Source organism: Suncus etruscus, chromosome 1 (assembly GCF_024139225.1).
Source record: "Suncus etruscus isolate mSunEtr1 chromosome 1, mSunEtr1.pri.cur, whole genome shotgun sequence".
Taxonomy (NCBI): domain Eukaryota; kingdom Metazoa; phylum Chordata; class Mammalia; order Eulipotyphla; family Soricidae; genus Suncus; species Suncus etruscus.
This window is the reverse complement of record NC_064848.1, coordinates 103,602,981-103,616,158: the sequence shown is the minus strand read 5'-3', so window position 1 is coordinate 103,616,158 and position 13,178 is coordinate 103,602,981.

Sequence of the window (13,178 nt, the reverse complement as noted above, 5' to 3'; positions counted from 1 at the left end):
TCTCTCTTACTTATTTCACTCCCTTGAACATAAACCTAGCAGTCTCCCTGTCTGGATTCATAGAAGAAAAATTAACCCAAGTATTGAAAGTGAGATGATAAATCCTTTTACTCCTTTTCTATTTACACTAAAATTTTGTCCTTTATCTATATACTTTAACTCTTTGAATTATATCAGAATTTAATTAACAAAGCAAAATCCAGAACATCCCCCTTAAGTATTTTTATCCTTATCAGCAACGTCATAATTAGTTGGTTAAACATTGAAATTTGTCTCATTTTCACCTCTTAGTTACTTACTACCTGTGTAGTACAGAATTTTAACTTAAGAATTCTTTGTAAGGTCCAAGTCCCTTTCACTTGCAGCACATCAGTACTGAGTCTTAATAAACCTATTTCTGTCCTCTTCACTCTTAATTCAGTGTCCTCTGTTCTGAATAGTTACCAGCCACCTAACATATGGAGATTCCACTGAGATTGCTGGGTTGCTCTGTCCCTAACCAGTCCCCAGATTGGTTATAATAAACAATAGAGTAATCCAAATGGAGAGTTCTCCAGTCTTGCTATGTTTATGCAAAAGAACAAGTCAAATTTATTAAGCCTTCTAGCAATATTAAAAGTTAAGTTAGAGAGAAAAACTATTTTACTGCACTTATTTTAATGCACTTATACTTAATGGATTTAATTTAAATGTACCCCTTGTGTAATCTATATGAAAGTGGGATTACTAAATGTAGCAGATCAGTTCCTAAAGGAACTCAAAAATGTGTAAGATGTGATACTGTCACTAGTCTGACTACTGGAAGTAGAATTTTACAAGGGAAAAGTTAGGCTGAACAGGATAGTGAGAGAAATAACTCAGATCTGTGCTTTATGTGCTATTACTGAACCTAATAGGAATCCTAGGCTTCCTCTCCTGATACTACCTGTCCAGCATTAGGGAGCTTCTTCAGATGGATGGAAGTGTGACTTTACAGATGCCTGAAAACTCAGGGATAGTGCTAGGATGCTTTGGTTTCTGTTGCTTTAATTTCTGTGTCATTATCCCAAAGAGTGTCTTCTACTGCTCTGTCCTCCCAAGGATAGAGAAGACTCTTAACTGCTCCAGGACCTGATCATTTTAAATAACATTTCTCTATTTAATTGATTTGATCTTTTTTAAATGTTGACAACTTCAAACTCAAACCAGTCAATTGCCTGACTCACCTACCTGAGAGTTTACCCCCTGATGTAGGTAGGGTTTACAAGTCCTTTTGTTAGTCTGATTAATTAACCAAAGTGGACCTTTGGCCACATTCCCTTAATGATATTTTGGGGGGACCACACCCATTTGGTGCTCAGGGGCTCTCCTAGCTATGAGCTCAGAAATCACTCCTGGTTTGGGGGAACTATATGGGACACCAGAGGATCAAACTTTGGTCTGTCCTAGAGTAGCACTTGCAAGGCAGACTCCTTACATCTAGCGCTACTGCTCTGGCCCAATGATTTTTATTTTATTTATTTATTTGCTTATTTATTTATTTATTGCCGCACCTGGTGGCACTCAGGGGTTACTCCTGGCTCTGTGCTCAGAAATCGCTTCTTTCTTGGGGACCATATGGATGCCTGGAATCAAACCTGCGTCCATCCTGGGCCAGCCATGTGCAAGACAAATGCCCTTCTGCTGTATTACAACTACAGCCCAACCCTTAATGATTTCTAAGATGGTGAAATGTCTAGGGAAAATGTAAAATAGGAAGTTAGGTAGGAAAGCAGCTAAGAGAGTAAAGGCAAGAGTAATCATATAGCACAACCAGGATTAACACCCCTTGGACTGGTCCATACACCTCATTCTAACCACCCTCGTTGCTGGCTAAGGTTGTAAACATTGTTCCTTGGATCTAATAGACACAGATAAAGAAACACTGAATGATAAGGGCTCATCCAAATTAGACACAGAAACACAGACTAGTCCCAGTGTTGGACATTAAGGAAAAAGCATGATAGTCAATGTGACTGACAATACCACTTATGAGCCTATAAGAACTGAGAGTCTCTAAACTCTGTACTTGTAAACTTCTATTGTTATTGTTATTGTGCATTCCCGATTGCTTCTTACAATACTATTACCAACTGTGAAAGCAAATGACTGGAAATGGCTGGAAAAGCTGGGTTTAATATATACTATGTTTGGTTGATTGGATTATTAGTATTGCTTGGCTTTTGTAACTCAGTGTTCTCATCTCAGCCCTTGAGAAACCCCACTTCTTTCCTACTGATATGTTATTTGTGCCTTGCATTTCAAATGTTTGTTAAAAGTCTAAGGAAATGTCCTAAAAATCAGAGTTTGGCTGTTCTCTTTATTAGGAGAATGTCTCAAGAATGTCTCATGGGAAGAAGTCTGTGATTCAACTAATATTATTTGGTCGAGAGACAGCTATAGGACTAGGCTCTGAAATAGCAGGAATAAGGACGTCAGTCCATTTTACAGCGGATTGTTGATGTCTATCAAACATCCAGAACAATACTAGATCTCCAAAGTCAGATTCCTTGGCAGAAGTGGTGCTCCAGAACAGAAGAGGGCTGAATTTGTTTTTAAAGCAGGAATATTTGTAAACTGCCTTGGAGAAAACTGATACTTTTATGTTAATAATTGTGAAGCTGTCAGGACAAGGCTTCAATATATAGGGAAAAATTGAGAAAGAATAGAATGAATTGGTATGGACCTGTTTTCAATTGGTCACCTTGGCTGACTAGTCTTGTGACCACTGCTATTGGCCCTTCTGCTTACTAAGCAGCTTGTTTTGGTTTAGACCCTGGACTTCAAATAATGAGTTTTGTTTCTAGTGCATAGATGCTATAAAGTTTATGTTAATGAGAGAGCAGTATGGGATTTTAGGATGGCTTGAAGTCCTGAGGATACTGAAGCCAGAGCTATAGCACAGCAATAGCTGTGCCTTTCACATGACCGATCCAGGATGGACCTGGGTTAGATCTCCTACATTCCATATGGTCCCTTAAGCCTGTAAGGAGCGATTTCTTTCTGAGTGCAGAGCCAGGAGTAACCCCAGATCTTCTCTGGGTGTGACCCAAAAACAGAAACCAAAAAAGAAGATATTGAAGATTCTGTCTGAACAGTGTCATTACACAGTTTAGGCCTGAACCTAGAAGAACAAAACAGAGACCAGGCTTACCCAGTGTCCAGTATGGGAATAGGAAATTTCCCCCTAGGGTATCTGGGAAGACAGGGGCCCATGACAACAACAAAACAGGGCTCGTACCTAAGATTCATGATTTAATCAAACTTCTGTTTTGCTCTTATAAGGGTTAGAAATGAAAATGCATGACTTGAATATAGGCTAAAAATGTATAAATTATGTGCAAAGCCCATGATCGGAGATCCAAATCCTTTTGAATTATGGGCTCTCAGCACTGAATCTAAATAAACCAATTTTTGTCTTCTTTTAAAGATTTTATTAGGAGCCGACGAGGTGGCGCTAGAGGTAAGGTGTCTGCCTTGAAGCACTAGCCAAGGAAAGACCGCGGTTCGATCCCCCAGAATCCCATATGGTCCCCCCAAGTCAGAGGCAATTTCTGAGCGCTTAGCCAGGAGTAACCCCTGAGCATCAAACAGTTGTGGCCTGAAAAACCAAAAAAAAAAAAGAAAAAAAGATTTTATTAATTTAATCTTAATGAAACTGATTTAGATAATAAGACTAAAAAATAAGTATAGTCTCTGTGATTTTGTAGAAAGAATATTGGGCAAATGAACTTATTTGAACAATAGTTTTCTCACCTAAAATGTGGAAGTTTATTGTTTTCTTTTTGGATTTTGGGTTACGCTGAAAAATATTCAGAGTTTACTCCTAGCCATGTGCTCATGGAATTCTCCTGATAGTCTGTCCACAGGAGAATTAACATGGTGTCATAGATTGAACTGGGGAAGTTGTATACCTTAGCCTGAATACTATAGTTCTGATTCCAAATGTAGTTAAACTAGTAGGTGGAACATAATTTTGTGAAATTCTTGTCAATAAATGAACACATATGCATAACTCTGATGAACACTAGTAATTAGCTTAAGAAATAATTACTTTCAATCTTGATTTTATGAAGTATGTTTTGAATCAGTTATTAGCGTTGATATTGTTTTAGACTTGCTCTACAATTCTACCACACACACACTGCTAGAAATACAATATCCTCCAACATTGCCTGTCAGTTCCTTTCCACCCCACTATGCAGCCTCAGTTCTGTTGGCAACATTTCAGGGTTTGTTTCCATTGTCTATTGTGTACTTCATTACTTTTTTTTATTCTGCATTTAAGAAATCATCTGGTATTTCTTTATTTTCCCATTTTGACTCAGTTGGTTGAATATGACACCCTCCAGATTCAGCTAAGCTAAAGGAAATGCAAATATTTGTCTTTTCTCACCCACAGGAGTATTTTACTGTGTATATATAAGACAATTTTTTGTGCACTTATATTTTATTGGGAACTTGGGTTCTCTCAAAATTTAGCTAATGTAAATAGTATGGCAATGAACATAGATGTGCATATATATTTACAAATTAATGTTTTGAGTTCTGAGATAGATGTAAAGGAAAGGAAATTATGAGTCATAATGGAAAGTCAATTTTACTTTTTTTTAATTTCCATATTATTTTTTATAAAGAATGATTCGGGCAACAATCCTACCTACCAGCACAGTTTTTTTTAAAAACATCTCCTTAAGTTCTGATTACTTACAGATTTCTAATATATAACATTATCACTATTGTGAGATATCTCACTTTCATTTTGATTTGCTTTTCCCTAATAATTCATGATAAATAATACTTGCATATACTTACATTCCATCTGTATGTTCTCTTTGAGGATGCATCTGTTCAGCTCTTCTTCATTTCCTGATGGGGTTGTTTGTTTTTTGACATTGCTAAGCTTTGTGATAGTTTTATATATCTTGAATCTTGACTCATTGTTAGATATATAATGTGTAATCATATTTTCCCTAGTGTATTTTGATTTAAGCCATTGTTTTATTCATAGTGCAGAAAATGTTTAGTTTGGTGTAGTCCTTTATATTTTCTTTTGTTTTCTTCATCAATGAGTAGTTTCATTGAAAACTCTTCTGATGTCAGTATCATGGAGAGTTCTGCCTTAATGAATTTATATATTCAGGTGTAGTATTAAGAGATTAATACACTTTGAATTGACTTTGTGTTTGGTTTTGTATAGTAGTTAAGCTTCATTTTTCATATAAGGGTAAATACCACTTGTTGAAAAGAAAGTATTTGCTCTACTTAATTTACCCACCCCTATTGGTGAAAATTAACTACCAACACACCTGAGGATTGACTACTTTGATCTCAATTCTGTTGTACTGCTCTGAGACTCAGTCTGCATTTGGGCACAACACATGTTTTGCTTTTTATAGCTGTGTAGGATAATTTAGAGTTGAGTTATAGCTTGCCTTATATCTTTTTTTTATCAGAATTATTGTGGCTATATAGGGAATTTTATGATTCCACGCAAACATATTTTAAGAAATTATTTTTTTAATTTCTTTACATACCATTCAAACATATGACATACTAGAAATGTTGCAATGAATGGTCTTTGGTCCTTGTACTCACAAATTATATATAATGTAGTGGAAATTTTAATATAATCCTTAAAGTAAATTTATATTTTGTTTAACCTTACTTGCACTTCTCTTTTTTACATTGTTAAAACAGCTTTCTATTTTTAAGAAAACAAAAATTAAAACCAGAGTTGACCTGTAAAGATAGAAAATGTATTTTATTTCTGGATGGTTATAGAGTAGTGGTAAGTAAGTTACTTTTGAGCAAAGACATTTATCAACCCTTATGCTTTCTTCATCTATTGAAATATACATTCAACACTAGAATGAACCCAATCCATTTGTTTCTTATTTTCATCAACACATTGTAACTATCCCAAAGAACTGTGTCTTTAATTATTGTGCTTTATACCCAGGACAGACTGCAAGGAAGTAGGCACTAGGACAAAGCAAAGCAGGGAAGAATGTCTTTGAATTCAAATTTCAATCACATTGTTGTTTTAATCATGAGATTAAAGATGTGGACAAATGAGAGCTAATGTGGGGCTTGGAGACACTGAGAATGGGGTGTTTTGCAGATGTTTAAAAGTTACTGAGAATTACTGGGGGTATACCAAGAAACTATGCTTATTATCTCTATGTGGATGCCTCTAACGCAGCCTTACCCAAACATATGGAACAGGTTTTACTTTCCCAAGAAAGAAATTAAAATGTACGGAGAGGAAACAGCATGATCAGACAGAGAATTCATTTATTATGTGGCTCCTGCACACCATATTACTCAGTGAACAACACTGAGCAAGCCCCACGCAGAAGCAGCTTTTATAACTAACAACTCAGCCATATGTTTAAAGCATTTTAAATTTCCCCAGAGTTGAAGTCTGAAATGCAACTGAGATTTCTTTAGTTATTCCAAAGGGGTTTACAGCCACTTTAAACAAACTTCTTACAGTCAAGCATTTGAAAAGTTCCAACTATCCACAGAAAAGCTCAAATTACACTTTAAGTCCCAAATCAGCAAAAATTATTATTAGTCTTTATTTTTTTATGCAACCTAAATCTCTAATGAGTAATTAATGCTTATATTTTTAGGTTAGAAGGTGAGGAACAGAAGTCATTTTAATGCAAAATCTTTTGCATCTCAACAGAAATATACACAGATAAATTCTTTTGATGTGACTCAAATAGCAACACATTAGCTCTGGAGAACAACAGTTCTGGGAAAAGGGGATGAATGCAATACAAAAGAAGTCTTAGTATTTCTTCACAACAGAAGAAAAATAAAAAGAATTTAATATTTATGTTTTTCCAAATAATAGAATCAAACCTGTATTTTAGTTCTTACATTTCCTCCCCTTTTTACATTCACAATGATTATTGTCTACAAAATATATCTTCTTGACAAACTTCCTTTTAAGCAGCAAGAATAAAATTAGACCCTTTAAAGGATTCTAAAGCAGAACATAGTAGAATGCCTTTGAATTCACATTTTACATTGTTCTTTTAATTAAGAGATTAAAGATGTAAGGTATAAAAGTTCCGTGGGGCCTAAAGACAGTGAAAATGAGATGTTTCACAAATGTTAAAAAGTCTCTGAGAATTCCAAATAGATATACAAATAATACGTTGCTATCCTCTCTAAAAGAAATATTGAATATAATAGCATTATAAATTAAACTAGTGATAACAGTGTTATGAATGAATTCATTTTGTTTATTTTGCATACTCTGCCATCCCTAGATACAGTGTGTGTATGGGGGTATTATTTAAAAGAAAATTGTCAGGCAAAATTTTTTGTGCTAATTTTTTAATTTTTTTTATTTAAACAACTTTATTACATACATGATTGTGTTTGGGTTTCAGTCATGTAAAGAACACCACCCATCACCAGTGCAACATTTCTATCACCAATGTCCCAAAACTCCCTCCTCCCCACCCAACCCTCGCCTGTACTCTAGATATGCTTTTTATTTCCCTCATACATTATCATTATTAGGATAGTTAAAAACGCACTTATTTCTCTAACTAAACTCAACCCTGTTTGTGGTGAGCTTCATGAGGTGAGCTGTTACTTCCAGCTCTTTTCCTTTCATGTCTGAAAGTTGTTATTGCGAGAATGTCTTTCATTTTTCTTAAAACCCATAGATGAGTGAGACCATTCTGCGTCTCTCTCTCTCTCTCTCTCTCTCTCTCTCTCTCTCTCTCTCTCTCTCTCTCTCTCTCTCTCTCTCTGACTATTTCACTCAGCATAATAGATTCCTTATCCATCCATGTATAGGAAAATTTCATGACTTCATCTCTCCTGACAGCTGCATAATATTCCATTGTGTATATATACCACAGTTTCTTTAGCCATTCATCTGTTGAAGGGTATCTTGGCTGTTTCCAGAGTCTTGCTATGGTAAATAGTGCTGCAATGAATATAGGTGTAACGAAGGGATTTTTGTACTGTATTTTTGTGTTCCTAGGGTATATTCCTAGGAGTGGTATAGCTGGGTCATAAGGGAGCTTGATTTCCAGTTTGGGGAGGAATTTCCATATTGCTTTCCATAAAGGTTGAACTAGACGACATTCCCACCAGCAGTGGATAAGAGTTCCTTTTTCTCCACATCCCCGCCAACTTGTTCTCATTCTTTGTAATGTGTGTCAATCTCTGGGGTGTGAGGTGGTACCTCCTACTTGTTTTGATTTGCATCTCCCTGATGATTGGTGATGTGGAGCATTTTTTCATGTGTCTTTTGGCCATTTGTATTTCTTCTTTGTCAAAGTGTCTGTCCATTTCTTCTCCCCATTTTTTGATGGAATTAGATATTTTTTTTCTTGTAAATTTCTGTCAGTGCATTGTATATTTTGAAGATTAGCCCCTTGTCTGATAAGTATTGGGTGAATAGTTTCTCCCACTCAGTGGGGGGCTTTTGTAACCTGGGCCCTATTTCTTTTAAGGTGAAGCGGCTTCTCAATTTAATATATTCCCATCTGTTAGTCTCTGCTTTCACTTGCTTGGAGAGAACAGTTTCCTCTTTGAAGATGCCTTTAGTCTCAATGTCCTGGAGTGTTTACCTACATGTTTGTTCTATGTATCTTATGGTTTCGGGTCTGATATTGAGGTCTTTCATCTATTTAGATTTAACCTTTGTACATGATGTTCGCTGAGGGTCTAAGTTCAATTTTTTGCAAGTGGCTACCCAATTGTGCCAACATCACTTGTTGAAGAGGCTTTCTTTGTTCCATTTAGGATTTCTTGCTCCTTTATCAAAAATTAGGTGATTGTATGTCTGGGGAACATTCTCTGAGTATTCAAGCCTATTCCACTGATCTGAGGGCCTGTCTTTATTCCAATACCATGCTGTTTTGATAACTATTGCTTTGTAGTACATATTCTTTTTCCCAATGATTACTTTAGCTATTCTAGGGTGTTTATTGTTCCAAATGAATTTCTAAAGTGCCTGATCCACTACTTTGAAGAATGTCATGGGTATCTTTAGAGGGATCGCATTAAATCTGTACAATGCTTTGGAGAGTATTGCGTTTGGAGAGTATTGCCATTTTAATTATGTTAATTCTTCCAATCCATGAGCAGGGTATGTGCTTCCATTTCCGAATGTCCTCTTTTATTTCTCAGAGCAGAGTTTTATAGTTTTCTTTGTATAGGTCCTTCACATTTTTAGTCAAGTTGATTGCAAAATATTTGAGTTTGTGTGCCACTATTGTGAATGGAGTTGTTTTCTTAATGTCCATTTCTTTCTTATTAATATTGGTTTCTAAAAAGGCCATTTATTTTTGTGTGTTAATTTTGTAGCTTGCCACCTTGCTATATGAGTCTATTGTTTCTAGAAACTTTTTCGTAGAGACTTTAGGGTTTTCTAGGTAGAGTATCATGTCATCTGCAAACAGCAAGAGCTTGACTTCTTCCTTTCCTATCTGGATTCCCTTGATATCTTTTTCTTGCCTAGTCACTATGGCATGTACTTCCAGTGCTATGTTGAATAGGAGTGGTGAGAGAGGACAGCCTTGTCTTGTGCCAGAATTTAGAGGAAAGGCTTTCAGTTTTTCTTCATTGAGGACAATATTTGCCTCTGGCTTGCGGTAGATGGCCTTAACTATATTGAGAAAGGTTCCTTCCATTCCCATTTTGCTGAGAGTTTTGATCAAGAATGGGTGTTGGACCTTATCAAATGCTTTCTCTGCGTTTATTGATATGATCATGTGATTTCTATTTTTCTTGTTGTTGATGTTGTGTATGATGATAGATTTACGGATGTTAAACCAGCCTTGCATTCCTGGGATGAAACCTACTTGATCATAGTGGATGATCTTCTTAATGAGGCATCGAATCCTATTTGCCAGGATTTTGTTGAGGATCTTTGCATCTGTATTCATCAGCGATATTGGTCTGTAATTTTCTTTTTTGGTAGCATCTCTGTCTGGTTTAGGTATCAAGGTGATGTTGGCTTTAAAAAAGCTATTTGAAAGTGTTCCTGTTTTTTTGATTTCATGAAAGAGTCTTGCCAGGATTGGTAGAAGTTCCTCTTGAAAGGTTTGAAAGAATTCATTAGTAAATACATCTGGGCCTAGACTTTTGTTTTTGGGCAGACATTTGATTACTGTCTTAATTTCCTCAATAGTGATGGGTGTGTTTAGATATGCTACATCCTCTGAATTCAACCGTGGAAGATTATGAGTCCAAAAATTTATCCATTTCTCCCAGGTTTTCATTTTTAGTTGCATAGAGTTTCTCAAAGTAGTTTCTGATTACCCTTTGGATCTCTACCATATCAGTAGTGATCTCTCCTTTTTCATTCCTAAGATGAGTTATCAAGTTTCTATCTCTCTTTCTTTGTTACTTTTGTCAGTGGTCTATCAATCTTGTTTATTTTTTCAAAGAACCAAATTCTTCTTTTGTTGATCATTTGGATTGTTTTTCAGGTTTCCACTTCATTGATTTCTGCTCTCAGCTTTGTTATTTCCTTCTGTCTCCCAATTTTTGGGTCCTTTTGTTGAGTACTTTCTAATTCTATGAGCTGCATCATTAAGCTATTCAGGTATGCCCCATTCTTCCTTCCTCATATGTGCTTGCAAAGCTATAAATTTTCCTCTCAGTACCGCTTTTGCCGTGTCCCATAGATCCTGATAGTTTGTGTCTCCATTGTCATTTGTTTCTAGGAAGGTTTTGATTTTCTCTTTGATTTCTTCTCAGACCCACTGGTTATTCAGTATTATGTTGTTTAATTTCCAGGTATTAAAGTTTTTCTTTTGTGTCCCTTTGTAGTTCACATATAATTTCAGGGCCTATGTTCAGCAAACGTAGCCTGCAAAATTTCTATCCACTTGATATTATGGAGGTATGTTTTATGTTCTAGCATGTAGTCTATCCTGGAGAATGTCCCATGTACATTAGAGAAGAATGTGTATCCAGGCTTCTGGGGGTGGAGTGTCATGTATATATCTACTAGGCCTTTTTCTTCCATTTCTCATTTCAGGTCTAGTATATTCTTGTTGGGTTTCCGTCTGGTTGACCTGTTAAGTGTTGACAAAGCCGTGTTGAGGTCCCCACAATTATTGTGTTGTTACTGATATTATTTTTCAGATTTGTCAACAATTGTATTAAATATTTTGCTGGCCCCTCAGTTGGTGCATATATGTTTAGGAGAGTGATTTCTTCCTGCTGTACGTATGTATCCCTTGATTAATACAAAATGTCCATCTTTGTCCCTTACAACTTTCCTAAGTATAAAATTTGCATCATCTGATATTAGTATTGCCACTCTAGCTTTTTTATGGTTGTTGCTTGCTTGGATGATTTTCCTCCAGCCTTTTATTTTGAGTCTATATTTGTTCTGACTATTCAGGTGTGTTTCTTGTAGGCAGCAGAAGGTTGGATTGAGATTTTTGATCCATTTAGCCACTCTGTGTCTCTTAACTGGTGCATTTAGTCCATTGACATTGAGAGAAAGAATTGTCCTGGGTGTTGGTGCCATCTTTATATTGGAGTTTGGTGTATCTGTTGGTCAGTCTTATCTTAAAGATGGCCATTCAGTTTTTCTTTTAAAAATGATTTTGAGTCTGTAAAGTTTCTGAGTTGTTGTTTGTCTGTGAAACCATGTATTGTTCCTTCAAACCTGAAAGTGAGTTTTGATGGGTGCAGTACTCTAGGTGAAGCATTTATTTCACTATGTCCCACCACTTCCTTCTAGCCTTCAGTGTTTCTGGTGACAGGTCTGCAGTAAATCTCAAGGATGTTCCCTTAAATGTAATTTCTCTTTTCGATCTTGCTGCTTTCAGAATTTTGTCTCTATCTGTGGGATTCGTCATTGTGACTAGCATGTGTCTTGGGGTGTTTTTTTCTGGGGTCTCTTTTAGTTGGTATTCTTTGGGCATGCAGGATTTGATTTCATGTATTCATTAGCTCTGGTAGTTTCTCTTTAATGATGTTCTTGACTGTTGATTCTTCCTGGAGATTTTATTCCTGGGTCTCTGGGACTCCAATGATTCTTAAGTTGTTTCTGTTGAGCTTATCATAGACTTCTATTTTCATCTGTTCCCATTCTTTGAGTAATTTTTCCATTGTTTGATCATTTGCTTTAAGGCTTTTTTCTAATTTCTTCTGCTGTATGGAATTGTTATTCATCTCATCTTCCAGTGTACTAATTTTATCCTCATCTGCTGTTAACCCGTGGGAAAACTCATCCATGTTTTTCTTCATCTACTGAGTTTTTCAGACCTGTTATTTGACCTGAAATTTCAGTTTGGAGTTTTCTGATTTCTATCTTCATATTCTCTTGATTCTTATTAGTGTTCTCTTCTATACTTTCTTTAAACATCTTCCATATTGCAACTCTAAACTCCTTATCTGAGAGACTGACTAGTTGGTTAGTCATGTTCAAGTCATCAGAGTTGCCATCATTGTTCTCTATTTCTGGCGCTGGCCTGCATTGTTTCCCTATTGTCACACTTGTATTGTGGGTTTTTCTACATGTTGTATTCTTTGGCTAAATCATGTGCAAGGCCGGGAAGCGAAGCAGAGCGGCCATGCACCTCTGGTTCCACCCTTTCTAGGCTTGTAAACTCGCCTCCAGGGGAAGCCGAGTTATCCTCAGATGAGCCACACACAGGATGAAATCAGGCCGAAAATGGAGCACAGCACACAAGGCAGACAGACGGGGTGCTGGCATCTGAGTTCCAGCAGAGTTCAGCCTCCAGCACAGTTCTTAGTGTAATTTTTTCTTCTTGTTTCAATGGTGTTCTTCCCTTAGAAATAGCTCATAGGCGCATAGTGAAGCAGAGGGGCCGTACTCTGCTGGAGCCTCTTCTTGGCCCACTCCCAAGAGGTTCAAGGAAAAGACAGGAGATAGACACACACAAGCAGCACTCACAATTTCTCACAGTCAGGCCCCACTGGGCAGGCATAGTTTCATAGATTTTCCCAGCCTGACATCGCAAACAGGGGACCTGACTTCTGCAAAGTACTGCTTATAGCCGGTTTTCACATTGTGAAGCAGTTCCTTGGTGTACCCACCCTTGAATGAGCCTCTGGGAGAGCGTGTTTTCTGGAGCCTCTTTTCAGCCCACTCCCTAGAGGTTCAAGCGATATGACAGCAGACAGACACACACAGG